At 45.6% G+C, this 16,365-nt stretch overlaps 1 long non-coding RNA gene across 1 annotated transcript; it reads left to right on the plus strand.

Annotated features, from left to right (window-relative positions):
* The first annotated feature begins 15,662 nt into the window (after window positions 1–15,662).
* On the plus strand, window positions 15,663–16,157 carry LOC307124386. The gene is made up of 3 exons (XR_013816260.1): window positions 15,663–15,712; window positions 15,796–15,879; window positions 16,030–16,157. It is a non-coding gene; the product is annotated as an uncharacterized lncRNA (long non-coding RNA).
* Window positions 16,158–16,365: the final 208 nt, after the last annotated feature.

Genomic DNA, 16,365 nt, shown 5'->3' on the forward strand with positions numbered 1-16,365 from the left:
AAATCAGCTGTTTCTTGCTTGGCATATCTCTTAGCTGTTAAAGACTAGTGCATCTTTGAGCCAACATTCAGTATGAGCAAAATACTTTAAGGGTTAGTTCACCCCAAAATGAAAATGTCTTTCTTCTGTTGAACACAAAACAAGACATTTGAAGAATGTTGGTAAACAGTTGACGAGAGCCATTGACTTCCATAGTATTTTTGGCTATCAATGGATACCATCAACTGTTTGGTTACCAAAGAACATCTTGCTATAAAGAACAACTTGAGGGTGAGTAAATGATGACAAAATTTATATTTTTGGGTGAACTAACCCTTTAAGTAGGCCTACTGTTAAAATTAGACTTTTACTCAAGTTGTATTGGAATTGGTGACTTGTTAACTTGTAATGGAGTCATTTTCACTGCAAGGTATCTGTACTTTTACTGAAGCATGGTTTTCAGGTACTCGTTACACTAGGGGGACCAAACGTCCTGTTTTCCCAGGACATGTCCTGTTTTCAAGTCCTGTCCTGGCCCTAATATAACAATTTTCTATCCATACAGAGGGGGCATACTTTAAATGTATTGAAATTAATAAGGAATCTTTGAGTAAACTTTGAGTATCATTTGAGTATCTCATTGCCGGGCCGAGTGTCCAGGTTTCCGGTAAACAAAATATGGTCACCCTACTTTACATCTCTGGGTACTCCACATTTTTTGTTTTACTCTTGAATTGGTTCTCCACCTAACACTGGATTGAACAATATTCAGTTTGCCAGAAGATGGTGCTCTTGAGTTGTCAACATGAAAGCAGCAGAGTAATAGTTGTACTCAAGAGTCTCACACACCCCAGCAGTGTGAAGAAGAGGCGGCGTGGACTGGCTGTTATTGGGAACCATGTTTTTTTCCCGACCGTCTGACAGTCGAGTGGTCAGGAGTTAAAAATCCTGCATTGTCATTTGCGTTTTTAGCAAACTCTTGAAGTGTGGCTTATTTGACAACACTTTAATTTTATGTTTCCCTAACCGGAAAGCCAAATTGTTTGCATGATACAGAAAAACTGTTTTTCCAATCGCATAGAAAGATGCAATCATTCTCTCATTATAAGCCTCGAGGAGCTGCAGAGAGGATGGATAAGTGTCTTATAGACAGTATGACTAATGAGAATCCTTTGTCCCTGTAGCAGTGCAGTCTCACAGATATTAGCCTGACACATTATTATCTCAGACACTCGCTTTCCACAGTCCAGCTGTGAATGTCTTCCAGCGTGTGCTACTTACATCATGGAGAGTTTAGACCTAACATTTGTTCAAATATGGAATCGAAATCGAAATAATAAAAGGGGTTTTAATGATTCATAGAGGTTAGATCAGAGTATATTCATCTCTAACCCTCATGGAGTTGGGAGTTTTATGGTTATATATACCGTGCCTATAATGCTCAACTCCTCAAACTTTAAGAAGCTCAGGCTGAACACTGCATACTTGATTTGAAAGCAATAGAAAAAGAATGTCAGGTCCGACTGTGGATTGCTCTAATCTCAAGCTCAGAGAATCTTCAGCTGAGAGACTCAAACATACCTAAATTAATTCTGCCGGCAGCTCTGGCGCTTTCATATTCGACTGAGCTGCTGCGTGTACCATACAGTATGGAAATTCTTGCAACCTCACTCTTTAATATGAGCGTCTGTGTCAGCAATATGTTTAATGTGTGCCGCTTCGGTCAATTTGAATGATGTGCTTTTTGATCATCGCTCTGACGTTTCAAAAACATACGTTCGAGGGACAATCCACTCCTGCGCTAGTGACATGTCAAAAGAGCCTGGAGAATTCATTATAGAAGATTAAGGAATTTTTTTGAGAGCTTAGTTTTATACGCCTGTTAACGGTTATAAAAGTGGAGACTAGTGTCTGCAGGGGTTCAGCCTCACTGACTCATATGGAAATACAAGTGATCGTGCTAAATTTATAATAGCTTTTTTTTGGCCCCAAAGTTATCGTCTTGATTTTTGAAGTTTTTTCCCCCTCTTTTTCTTTTTATTTCTTCACGGTTCATTGCGGTTAACTCACGTCTTTCAGGTTTCTTGGAGCATCTCAAATTCCCTCAGAGGCCAAAGTTCAGGCACCCGAGTTGACTGTAATAATTTGCTGTCTTTTATTGTGACAGACTTGAATCTAGAGCTAATACCGGATAGCAAAATGTTTTGGAAACACTTTTTATTAGGGTTTGAAAAGCCTTTGAAAGCCTTATACATTCATGAATTTGAATTTAATTTTTAATTAGGTAACGCAAACAATGCAATTCAAATATACATTTAAGATAGTAGAATTAAAGTTCTAAATAAAAATAATACAAAGGAATCATATAACTTTTAAGTATGAATTAAACACGTTGTTAAATGCAAAGCATATGTGGTACTTCCAGGAACATACATTTCCATTTATATTTCATTATGTTTAATCAAGGATTTTCATTTTGTGGAGCATGGTAAAACAACACTTAATTTCCTTTCATTTTTTCTTCCACATTCCAGATCTAATATATCTAGAATTTATTACATAAACATTAAAGGGATAGTTCACCCAAAAATGAAAATTAGCCCATGATTTACTCACCCTCAAGTCATCCTAGATGTATATGACATTCTTCTTTCAGGCGAATAAAAGTCTTATATATTATAAAGTTATATTATAAAAGTCCTGGCTAATCCAAGCTTTATAATAGCAGTAATAGTTGCTCTGTTTTTGTCCATAAAAAATGCACCTGTCCATCAAATAACGTGTTCCATGTGGCTCCGGGGTGTTAATAAAGGCCTTCTGAAGCGAATTGATGCATTTGTGTAAGAAAAATATCCATATTTAAAACTTTATAAAGTAAAGTTTCTGCCGACTGCCTTCCGTATTCAATTAATGGAAAAAGTGTTGAAAGTACCTCTGCCGATCGAAAGACTAACGCGACCAGGTACGCTCGTCATGACTTCACATCTTGAATTGCGAGAAGGAACTTTCAACACTTTTCCACGGAAGGCAATTGGCTGGAACTTTACTTGATAAAGTTTTAAATATGGATATTTTTCTTACACAAACGCATCGATTCGCTTCAGAAGGCCTTTATTTACCCCCGGAGCCGCGTATTGTAGGATATAGTGTTGTTGTTTTTATAAATATTATTATGTAAATTAGTTTCATTGAACCTTAATCCATGCTGCATACTCTGGTACAGTAGGTGGCGGTATGCACCTGATTGTTTGGTTGCAATCCGCCATACAATTAAATGAAGTCGTCACTTTGTCTGGTCTTGTTTAAGGAAGGACTCACTTACCGTGCGTTACTTACCTGTATTCTATGTTTGCTACGTGTCTCTCCTGATCCTTCGTGTCTCCATCGTCTTCCTAGTCCTCCGTGTCTGTATATCCTCTCCATCTCCAAATCTCCAGCCAATCTCCAGTCTCTCTCCCGTGTGTGTGCTCCATCGTCCAGCTTCTCCGCATCGAACGACCTCCTCATCCATCTTCAACGATAAAGACTGTCAGTGTTCCTATTCACCATTCATCTACTTTACATCTCTTCTGATATACTCTCCATCCAGTCCGCATATAGTTCTGCTGTCAATAAAACTGTTTTATTAATATCATCCTTGTTGTGAGTCTCTGTTCTGTAAGGGTTTAAAATTAGCCAGGGTTAGAGCTTAGTTCAATTAAGACATTTTAGTAGCTTTTATAAACGTGCCTTAGAAAAAAAAACATTACTGGTGTGAATCTTGAGACAAAACAATGGCACTGACATATTTTAAGATACATCAGTGCAAGTTGCCTTCACTTAAAACAGCTCAAACGTGCATTTTAGTCTGGGACTAGCCTAAGCCTTAATTGTCTGTGAAACTGGGGGTAAAAGTGTCGAGGCTGGTTGAAGTGCAGATGAAAAATAAAGGCTGGATCTATTTGCATGCAGTATTTAATTTTCAACTCAAAACGTAACAAAAACACTGACAACTCTCTCAAAAGCATGAATGGAGCAACCAACTTTACACAACGAGAACTGACAATGAACAAACCAATCAATGAAATGAATAACATGCGCATTAACTAAAATGTGACAAACCTACCCAAAATAGAAACAAAAGCTTATCCCTTAAAGATGTTACTTTTCTTTTTTTTTTCTTTTTTTAAATTAACAATTTAAATAATGAGCCAATACATCAATCCTTCCAAAACGTCTTTTTTGTCTTACCCTGATTCACTATGGTAAGCCTATTGCACGTATTTACATTTTAGCCTTGTCAGGAAGGTTTTTACGGGAAATTGTGCACATGCGTCACTCGTCTCGTCATATCCATAAATCGAGAAAAGGTTCTCCGGCTACTTTGACGCATGGTGTGGGAGTGGCACAGGTTAGTTATCACAACGAGCAAGAAAGGTTGACATGGAGCAGCTAAACCTCGAACTGCCGGTGAATCACCCGTTTTAAACTCGCTGAACAGAGAAGAGTCTGCTGGCAAAAAGAGAACGCAACAGAGCTTGTAATAAAACAAGAATCAACATTGGCTTGGTTATTAGGAGATGGCGAGAAATGAGGGATTTGAAAAGCGACTCAGGTGGCGTTTTTATTACTCAACAGGTGATTAAGGTATTTTATTGAACGTCTCGGTTACGTATGTAACCCTCGTTCCCTGAAGGAGGGAACGGAGACGCCACGTCGGAGTACCGACGAATAGGAATCTCGCTCGCGAGAGCCAATCTACTTCGAGTGTAACTAAACGAGCCAATGCACATTGGCATGCAATGATTGCACCAGGTGCTCATGCCACGCCGTGCGGGTATAAATGAGACACAGGTGATTGCATCAAATCAGCCTTTTGCTGAGGAGCCGAGTAGGTAGACAGGCACCCCAGCAGGGTACAGAGGACATGGCGACGGGACGTGGCGTCTCCGTTCCCTCCTTCAGGGAACGAGGGTTACATACGTAACCGAGACGTTCCCATTCAGTCGGTCACTCTCGACGCCACGTCGGAGTACCGACGAATAGGAATCCCTACCAAAGCGCCATGGCCGCTGCCCCCTTCCAGTGCCCTGTGTGAGCCACCTGAGCTCTCTTACCTGATGAGACGGGGCTCACACCGGGAAGTCCATCACTGCCGTTCCGCAAGACCCGCTCAGTGATTTATTGGATAACACTGGGAAGCGTGCCCTAGTGAAGGGGACGCTGCGGAGCCCACATCGTACCCCGAAGGAGTTATGTGGAGTACAATGCTGAGCCGTAGCCCGCAACGGAGAGAGGGGGCTCAGTCCCATTGACGGGAAGGCTCTCCCAAGGGAAAGACACGGGCTTCCCGTAGGAGCGACCGTGGAAAGATATATGGGATCCCCGTAGGGTCACTCATATAACCCGAGCCCAATACCGGTTCTCAAGGATTCAGCGGCAAGGGGCCTGATGCCAGACGTTCCGCCACGTCCGGCACCGAGGGCGGTGGAGGACTCACAGAGTTTGCTTCTGGAGAATATAAGCGCCGTAGCGCAGCAAGCCGACAAGAGACGGGGCCTCTCAGTGCTTCTACCCGTTTGAGGTGAGAACACAGGAGGAGACCGGCTCTACACGTAGGCTATAGAATCTAGCGAACGTGTTGGGTGTCGCCCAGCCCGCAGCTCTACAGATGTCTGACAGCGAGGCGCCACATGCCAGCGCCCAGGAGGATACAACACTTCTAGTAGAGTGTGCTCGCACCCTGAGCGGACAGGGCACACCTTGTGCTTGGTAAGCCAAGGTGATGGCATCCACTATCCAGTGGGCCATCCTCTGCTTGGAGACAGCCTTTCCCTTCTGCTGGCCTCCGTGACAGACAAAGAGCTGATCTGAGGTTCTGAAGCTTTGAGTTCTATCCACGTAAACCCGCAGAGCGCGGACGGGACAGCGCGAAGCTAGGGCTGGGTCTGCCTCCTCCGGGGGCAGCACTTGCAGGTTCACCACCTGGTCCCTGAAGGGAGTGGTAGGAACCTTGGGCACATAGCCAGGCCGGGGTCTCAACACCACGTGGGTATCACCCGGCCCGAACTCTAGGCACGATTCGTCGACCGAAAATGCCTGCAGGTCCCCTACCCTCTTGATGGAGGCCAATGCAGCCAACAGCAAAGTTTTCATAGACAGAATCTTTAGCTCTGCTGACTGCAAAGGCTCAAATGGGGCATTCTTGAAGTGCTCTGTTAGCACCAGAGCAAGAACCCAAGAGGGTATGGAGGGAGGGCGAGGAGGATTTTACCGTCTCGCCCCCCTAAGGAACCTGACGACCGGGTCGTGCTTCCCAACCGTCTTACCTTCTACATGGTCGTGATAGGCAGATATTGCAGCAACATAAACCTTGAGGGTGGAGGGCGACAGCCTACGCTCCAACCCCTGTTGCAGGAAGGAAAGCACAGACGCGATCGAACATCTTCAGGGGTCTTCTCGGCGAGAAGAACACCACTCGACGAACAGGTCCCACTTCAAGGCGTAAGCCTGTCTTGTAGACGGTGCTCGTGCCGAAGTGATGGTGTTAACTACCTCTTGGGGTAAGTCACCTAGAACCTCCACGTCCCGTCCAGGGGCCAGACATGAAGGAGGTCTGAACGCGGGTGCCAAAGGGTGCCCCGTCTCTGAGTCAGAAGGTCCTTCCTCAGAGGAATCGGCCAAGGAGGGACTGTCGCGAGGAGCATAAGTTCTGGGAACCAGGTCCGGTTGGGCCAGTACAGCGCCACCAGCAGGACCTGCTCCTCGTCCTCCCTGACCTTGCACAGTGTCTGTGCAAGTAGGCTCACTGGGGAAAACGCATTTGCGCAGCCCCTGGGGCCAGCTGTGCGCAAGGGCATCCGTGCCGAGTGTATCCTCGGTCAGCGAATAGAACCACTGGCAGTGGAACGTTTCTGGGGAGGCAAACAGGTCGACCTGTGCCACCCCGAACGGTCTCCAAATCAGCTGAACCACCTGGGGGGTGGAGTCGCCACTCGCCTAGGAGCGCAGCTCGTGAAAGCTCGTCGGCCACACGGTTGTGCACACCAGGGACATGAATGGCCCGAAGCGACCTCAGACACTTCTGACTCCAGAGGAGATGGCGGGCGAGTTGCGACATGCGACGGGAGCACAGACCACCTTGTCGGTTGATATACGCAACGGTCGCAGTGTTGTCCGTGCGGACCAGTACATCTTTGCCCCGTAACCGCGCTTTGAGGCGGCCCAGAGCAAGATGCACCGCTAGCAACTCGAGGCAATTGATATGCCAATGCAGGTGCGGGCCCGTCCAAACCCCTGACACTGCATGCCCGTTGTACGTGGCTCCCCAGCCCATGGCAGAGGCATCCGTGAAAACCACAGCGTGCCTGGACACCTGTTCCGGGGGCACTCCGGCCCGAAGGAACGAGGGGTCTGACCATGGACTGAAAGACTGGCGGCAGGCCGGTGTGATGCTCACCCGGAGAGTGCCGCGTTGCCACGCCCATCTCGGGACTCGGCCGAGTAGCCAATGCTGAAGCGGTCTCATATGAAGCAGGCCGAGCGGTGTTACTGCCGCAGCGGCTGCCATATGCCCCAGGAGCCTCTGAAATTGTTTCAGTGGAACCGCCATCCTGCCTTGAAACGTGTTCAGGCAGTTCAGCATCGACTGGACACGCTCCTCTGGGAGGCACGCTGTCCGTTCAACCGAATCCACACCGAGAAAAGAGATCCTCTGCACGGGGGCGAGTTTGCTCTTTTCCCAGTTGACCCGAAGACCCAACTGGCTGAGGTGTCTGGGCACCAGGTCCCTGTGTTCTCACAACTGATCCCTGGCTTGACTGTGCTAGAATGAGCCAGTCGTCGAGATAGTTGAGGATGCGAACGCCCTGTTCTCTCAGGGGCACAAGGGCCCCCTCCGTGACTTTCGTGAAGACACGGGGGGACAGGGACAGCCCGAAGGGCAGGACTCTGTACTGATATGTTCGACCCTCGAACGCAAAGCGCAGAAACGGCCTGTGTCGAGAAAGAATCGAGATATGAAAGTACGCGTCCTTCAGGTCGATCGCTGCAAACCAATCTTGGGGACGGATGCATCCGAAAATGCATTTCTGCATGAGCATCTTGAACGGTAGCTTGTGGAGGCTCCGATTCAGGACTCGCAGGTCCAAGATAGGTCGTAACCCACCGGTTTTCTTGGGTACAATGAAGTACGGGCTGTAGAAGCCGGTCTTCATATCGGCTGGAGGGACCGGCTCTATCGCGTCCTTCGCCAGTAGGACAGCGATCTCCGCACGCAGGGCATGGGCATCTGCGGCATTCACCGAGGTGAAGCGGACGCCCTTGAACCTGGGGGGGGGCGCCGGGCGAACTGAATCGCATAGCCGAGCCTGATGGTCCGAATGAGCCAGCGAGACGGACTGGGGAGCTCTAGCCAGGCTCGCAGAGTCCGTGCAAGCGGGACAATAGGGACCACCGGCGTACCCACCGTGGGGCAGCGAGGTGGAATGCAGGTACCAGGCTGGGGCGGCTGTCTCGTGGAGGCGGCCCGCAGCGCGGTTGTGAGTGTGCGGTGCACACTTACCTGATTCCACGAGAGGGCAGAGGGTACGTGAGAAGGCTAGGTTGCGTCCTCGAACCGTCCACTACTGTCCACTGGCGAAGGAGGAGGATGAGTGTGGTCCGGCGTTTGACCGTCCACAGCTCTCCGAACCCCCTTGGGACCCAGAGATGGGAAGAACTGCTCTTTTTTTTTTTTTTTTTTTGAGAATTTGGGTACCACTGGTTGTGACACCAGCGGCAGAACGGATTTTGACTCAAGATTTTCTACCCGGCCCTCCTCCGGGGAAGAGCAGCCCCGCCCATCTCCCGGTCACCCGTCTCAGAGGTGATGTTTCACCGACCGCTTAAACAGCAGCAGAGACAGGTAGCGTCATCCCCTGCAGGACACAGTAGAGCAGGCTGTGCCAAGTGTTTTTTTTTTTTTTTTTTGCAGGGGACGACGCCTTTGGCGACGAGCAGACTGAGGGGCGGCCCACGAGGCACTCTGATGGTACGTCGGGGGAGGCTCTTGATTGCCTCAGCCTGCTACCGACTGCGAAGAACTGCTGGGCCCAGTTCTCAACAGTGTCGCCCAAGGCCACCTTGTGAGATGGGAGCATCGAGAAAGCGTACTTTGACGACCACTCACATCTCAGCAAGGCAAGCCAGGAGGTTTTTCTGGACCACTGAGGTGGACATCGTCTGGCCGAGGGCCTGCGCCATGACTTTGATCACGGTTAGTCAACATGCACAGCTCAACCTCAGCTCAGAACTACCCTGTGCAGGCAGGGGTGGTCTGCGCACAGCCACCCCACCGTTGAGGGTAGTGAGAGAGGAAAAACTTATGCAGTTTTGGCCCTTTTGGCTTTCCATATCCAAAGAAGTGCCACACTGCCAAGTTTTCCATGCACATCCAGGAGTGATCCCGGGAAGCATGGCTGTTAACTCTGAATCCGATTCAGCGAAGCACACACCATTACAGTGGGCTCAGCATCATCCTCATTCCCAGAGCACAACAGCCCTCTCTCCGATGCAGCGATTGACATCTGATCCTCAGCTGGAGCACTGAATGAAATGCTAGGTTCCCCCATAAGAAGGACCAGCAATTCCACCCAGAGCTGCACAGCTTGCAGTGCGCTAGAGGGGGAGGGGCCCTAGGGGGTTGGTTCCCCGAAGGAGAAGCCCTCCTCTCCTCAGATCACCCCAGCCATTTCACTGAAATAGACCTCTCCTGTTGCCAGGGAGGGCGCTACAACGAGAAATAGGCAAGGGGATAGCGCACCTCGAGCGCAGAGCGAGCGCTGGGTTGCCGTGACAACCCGCGCTACAGCCTAGCACTCAACGGCACACGGCACGCAGAGAAACGAGAGGTCCGTTCGAGTTTCCCCGACGGCAACTCTCGCTGATCTCCGCGGTCTCCCAGAGTGTCGAGCAGACCCGCGGCTGTGCTTTTACACACGAGCGGCGGCTGGCCAACAACAAAGGGGACTCAAGCTTCCCGGAGAAAGATGAGTCGCGACCGGCGTGCCGACGTGGTCATGTTCTCATTAGAAAACATGACCACCCACGAACACAGTCTCAGCATGCGCCCAGACATGTGAAACAGTGTTCGTGGCCGTCAGTGAGGACAGGAAACAACCGCATCCAGAAACACACAGATAGAATGTCATCTTTAAAAAGACGCAAGCTCTATCTGTGTAGCTCTTTTAGGGAAACTGCTCTCCGCGGTGCTGAAGCACACAGGGGAATAGTCGCGGCGACACAGACAGGGAAAAAGTGCAGCCTGACATGCGCGCTCTCTCTCTCATAGAAGGCGATCTCTTACCAGCCGTGAAAACGGCTTTTCAGCGCTCTTAATAGCGCACCGAACCAGCTGTGAGAACAGCCTTTTTTTTTTTGCTCAAAATAGAAAAAGAAAGAGAGAAATCAACCCCGCTGCAGTGCCGTCACTCCAACACCAAACGAGGAGAGGTCCACCGAAGAGCTTGACTCGTTATAAAGCAAAAGGTTGATTTGATGCAATCACCTGTGTCTCATTTATACCCGCACGGCGTGGCATGAGCACCTGGTGCAATCATTGCATGCCAATGTGCATTGGCTCGTTTAGTTACACTCGAAGTAGATTGGCTCTCGCGAGCGAGATTCCTATTCGTCGGTACTCCGACGTGGCGTCGAGAGTGACCGACTGAATGGGAACAGATAAATTGCCATATGTAGCTTTCTAATAGAGTTCATTGTAAAGCATTATCTATTGTGAAGGGCTATTTCAGTGAATTTATTGTTTTTAATTAATTGTTTTGTGAGCAATAGGATCAAAAAAAGAATCATTCATATGCACATTCACACTTTAGTTTTTTTATCTACTAGAGGGCCAGAAGTTACATATTGTACATGCAATTACTGAATTAATGGACTATGGATGTTTGATATACATGTTTATTATGACAGTATTTCTCAACCGATTTTACATTTCTCCAAACTAAGATTAATTTCCAATACTCTCAAAACAATTAACGCAGACATCTAACCCATTCATAATCAGTTTGTGCATTTTCATTTATTTTATACAAACTACAATGTTTTCTTGACATACAGTACACATCAGATTCCAATTCAAGGCTCGTGCTGTCCAAAAGCTGACACAGAAAAACTGTAAGCAAAGCTATATTCCTGAATCCACATCATGTTGTCAAATGCCATCGTATTGATTTTTGTTGTAATACACAAAGCACAAGTGCAATTTACTAAATTGTTCAATCATACGTTTTCTGTCCATAAAAAGTGAAAACCCATGAGTAAAGTAACAATGGAGGACCCTGGAGAAAGAAAAAGAAGGTTGTGTAGCACTGAGAATAGATCAAGTATAGGGAGAAATACAGTGGGGGAAAGAGCAAGAGGAGATGGTGAGAGGAGGAGAGCAGAGAAGAGTCTTAAAATGAGATGAGAGTCAAAAGTGACTAAGTGACTGTTTTATGAATCATGGTTGGACAGAAGGTTCAGCTCCATGTCAACAGATACAGTGACTTCAGCATCAACGAAAAAGGAGAAGAAATGGGGAATGTCAGTGATCATCAGTAAATGCAGAGGCCTGCAAAGATACCGTATATGGGTGTCAGGATTCAAGGTCCATGCTTAGGTGCATCTGAAAAACATATGTGGGATGTAGAGACTTCATATACACACACACATATACATACAGTGCCCTCCACTAATATTGCCACCCTTGGTAAATATGATCAAAGAAGGCTGTGAAAATAAATCAGCATTGTTTATCCTTTTGATCTTTCATTAAAAAAACATATTTGAAAGTGGGGGAAACTGTAAAGCGATACAAGCCTCGATACGCGCTTCCTGGATTTCTCGACACGCTCCAAAGCCTCGGCACAGAACGTAACATCACTACCTGCCAGGCCTTAGTGGATTCCAGAGCAGAGGGTAACCTCATTGATGCGACTTTGGCTTATCAGCTCATGGTTCCTGTTGTCACCCCAAATCTGTCCATGCACTCAGCGGTCAAGTCATGCCATCAGTCACCCCTTCTACTGGTCCCATCAAGTTCATCACATCTGGTAATCACACAGAAGAAATCAGACTCCTGTTAATTGATTCCCCTCTGGCTACGGTGGTGCTTGGTCATCCCCGGTTGTCCCGTCATAACCCACAAATCAATTGGCAACAGAACACTGTCTGCTCTTGGAGCAGTTATTGTCATGCGTCTTGTCTGCTTGTTCTTCCGTGTTGTGTTCTCTGTTTCAGGAGGTATACGTGCCTGAGAAGTATCTGATGGAAGTGTTCAGTAAGTCTCGAGCTGCTTCTCTCCCTCCTCATCCTTATGACTGTGCTGTAGACCTATTGCCTAGTACATCTCCGCCTGAGGGCAGGTTATACTCGATTTCTGCTCTGGAAAGGGAGGCCATGGAGAAGTTTCTGATTCTCTGGCATCCAAGATCATCTGCCCTTCTTCCTCTCCAGCTGGTGCGGGTTTCTTCTTTGTGGAGAAGGATGGTTCTCTGCGACCTTAATAACATCATGGCAAAGAATATGCATCCTTTGCTATTTATGTCTTCGGCCTCCAAGTGGTTGCAAGGGGCATCCTTTTTTTTACAAAGTTGGATCTCTGTAACACTTATCATTTGGTTCGCATCTGGGAGGGGGATGAATGGAAGACCACTTTTAATACCCCCAGGGGGCATTTTAAATATTTGATCATGCTGTTTCATGCACAGTCTGTCCCTTTCTTGGGGTTTATCATCTCGTCTGAAGGAGTGTGCATGGATCCCAACAAGATTCAGGCTGTGGTGGATTGGCCAACTCCAGCTTCCCGCAAGGCCCTGCACAGGTTTCTGGGTTTTGCCGATTCTTACCAGCGTTTTATTCGCAATTACAGCCAACTGGTTGCTCCTCTGACTGCCTTGACCTCCACCAGTGTGTAACATTTAGGTGGTCTATAGTGCAGCTAATTTGTTTTTTGTGCCTGAGAACTTGTGGTCGATGTTATCCACTGGGGTCATTGTTCCAAGATTGCTTGTCACCCAGGAGTTAATCATACCATTTATTTGATTAAACAACAATTCTGATGGCCATATGGCTCTCGACATTCGCCTGCTCAGTTTGTGACATGGGGAATACTTCCAATCGACCCCCTGGCGGGCCTCCTGCAGCCGCTGTCTGTCCCTTCAAGACCTTGGTCCCACATTGCGCTTGATTTCATTACATTTATTGGCCCTTTTACTGTCTCTAAGAGCCTTAGTCCAGTAGCAAGCAGTACGCCTCAAACTTCCTCTTGCGTACAGGAGAATTTATACAGTTTTTTATGCATCCAAATTAAAACCTATTTTTCATTCACCTATTAACCCGCCACAAAATGTTGTCGTTGGAGAGAGCAGAGAGTGACTAGCGCTCGGTAGTGAAGTTTGTTCGTTTAGTGCTACTGTAGAAACATGATGGCGCAAAATTGTGATTTCACTGTAAGGGGACCCGTGGTGTATGTAGATAGAAATGGCTCATTCTAAGGTAATAAAACATAACGGTTCATTATGTAAGGTCTTTACCCAGATAGCAAAAAATATCGGCACGGCTTCTTTTTGCCGCCGGCCCTAAGCTGTCGGCTATAGGTGCGTCCCGCTGGCGGTGATGAAACGTTTGCCGCCGAATACGTCACTCCCATTTCTTGCGAGATGCCGCGGCCGACTAGCCGGCGGGCCGCCGGCTTCATTTTCTCTGGCGGTTGCCTCCGCCTAATGGACCGCGGCCGGCTGGCGGCAAGCCGCTGTGAAATACAAGGATTTCTACTCTCAAATTCGACCAACCACGTTGGCTATGTTTGGCTTGTTGGGAAATAGAGTGGAACTGACAGCATTTTAACTAGTTCTCACATTTGAAGCGATTATAAAATCATAATAGCCTATATGTGAATTATATCAAATATTAGTTTTTTTTGCTCCAAAGCCATTAGGGTTTATAACAGATTCTTGACTCTTGATTCCATGATAAGGTTAGGTTTAGGAAATTACATTTAAATTTTCACTTGATTATTTGCATGTCGAGTGTGTTTAAACAGTGTTGGTCAATTTGACCCATAATGGATGTAATACTTTTTTTTTTTTTTTTAGCATAATAGGAGGGTTAAGAAAGTTTGAAAGTTCATTTTAGGATAACACTTATTTTTGTATTGCCCTTTTTTCTATTTCTTTTTGGACTGACTTTAAAATAGACATGACAAAAAATTAGAACTAACTTCATGACATTTTACTTTGTTTTCAAAACCCATATTTTTCTGAAAAACAAAAATATATTATTAATTATTTAGGAAAAATTCTACATTCATAAGACAAGAATAACTCAAAAGAAGCCCTCTAATATTACCTCTTATAAAGCTGATTTTTACAATATTTGAAACCCTCTCAAACATGAGGTCGCAAAACAAAAAGCTTACAAAAACAGAAACCTGAAAGCTTTTCAATTTCATGTGACTGCCTTAATATTATAAAGTATTTTCTATCTCAGAATTCTTATTTTTATTATTTATTTTATATACAGTGTTACATTTGTTGTTATTCTTTGTTCTACATATTCGGAACTGTACCACAATGCTTTATTATTTTTATTTTTCTCTCATTGTACTTTTTGTATTGTACTTGTCTATACATGTACTAATTTAAATAAAAATAAAAATAAAAAAAAACAGAGAAGTACCTCCACCGGCCGAGAGGGGCAGTATACCTAAAAAAGACGGAAGACAAACCGGTAAAACATACAGATTTACCATCAGCGGCCGCTCATCACATGGTTTTAGTATTTGAAGAGAGGAGATCAGAAAATATCCTCGACTACGAGCGTTTAAGTAAGTACATGTTTCCTTTTTGTGTCACACAATATTATGTTCATTTTTGATGTATATACCGGTAGGTTGTTTTAATTAGTTTGTTCAGACACGCACGCTGATATAGTGCACAATACACAGTGTTAGCTAACACGTGCTGTTTCGCCTTTTTTACACACTGAGTTCAAGCATGTGCTACATGTTAAAATGTATCTAGCTACTGTAGGTAAGTTAGCCAAAGCTTTACATCTAGAAAGACTTAAGTTTAACTTTTGGTGTTTTCTAACAAAACAGAATGATGTATATAGGTTATTTAAATTATTTTGTTAGTCCGAACAAGCATGCTGCTAGGTCAGTTTTAGCAAGTGTTAGCTAACATGTGCTGTGTTGCTACTGTTCTTCTAGCATTTAAGGTCATTTATGAGTTATTTCTCTGAACTGCTGTACTTATTATGTTTGAGGACAATGCAGTTTACTTGATTCACTACACTGAATGAATACATTTTACTGTTCCACATTTGGCTGACCAGTTTTCCCCCCCACAGCATAGCTACTGTATATTCTGTATTTAACGTTAACAATGCGGTTTTGTTCACATTTTCTTGCAGATACCTTGACCAGAGCACAATCGGTTATCTTCATCCAAGAGACCTATTGTTGGACAATCGTTTCGGCTTTCAAGGTAAATAAATTGTTAGTCACAATGTCTAGTTACTGGGCTATAAGGAGAAGAATATTGAAAGGAGTTGAGATGGACAAACAGGAAATTGCAGATGTTGGAAACTTTAACAGTATGGAAAATTGTGCCTGTAGTTGTTGTTTTATATATATATATATAATTAAAATAAAATATTTTTTATGTAGATTTCCAGAATGAGAACCAAGCCCTGAGGGAAAGCAATGCACGAGCAGGTGAGAACATGCACTCTTTCTTAAATTTTACTTTTTTGACTGTGATGTAGGTCCAAAATTACCAAATGCCTTTCATTTTGTAGCTTCGGATGACAGCGGCTCACTTCATGAGCAGGTGAAGCAAGTTGGGACAATGTTGACGACGTTTGCTCGTACTGGGCAATCAGGTACAACTTGCAAACAACACCTGTGGTTGTTGGTTTAATTCCCACTGGGGCCACCTGTACATGTAGTAGACCTAGTTGTAAATGTCATAGTTTAGTAGTTGAGGGACCAGGACTGACTGCTTTATTCTTTTATTCTGTGAACCCCTGTAGGTGCAGATCAGACCCTAATGCTGCGACGTCTTGGAGAGTTTGGCGATGTTGTGCGTAGCATGGACAACAAAATGGACACTATGCTGCAACATTTCAGTGCCAATGTGTCTTTTGGAGAGTTATCCCTGCCAGGGGGTCTGTTACTCCCCCTAGACAACCCATTTGGCGTTGCTTGACAACAGTTTGAGGCAGGATAAAGAGCTCCAGTAAGTGTGCTGATTTTGTTTATAATGCTGTAGGGTAATCTAAAAAGTAAAATTTAAGATTGTACACTGCATATTCTACAGTCTGAATCACAGCCTGTCACATTTTTATATTTATGTATGAGAAGCTTCA

Source organism: Gobio gobio (assembly GCF_949357685.1).
Source record: "Gobio gobio genome assembly, chromosome: 1".
In the NCBI taxonomy this organism is placed as follows: domain Eukaryota; kingdom Metazoa; phylum Chordata; class Actinopteri; order Cypriniformes; family Gobionidae; genus Gobio; species Gobio gobio.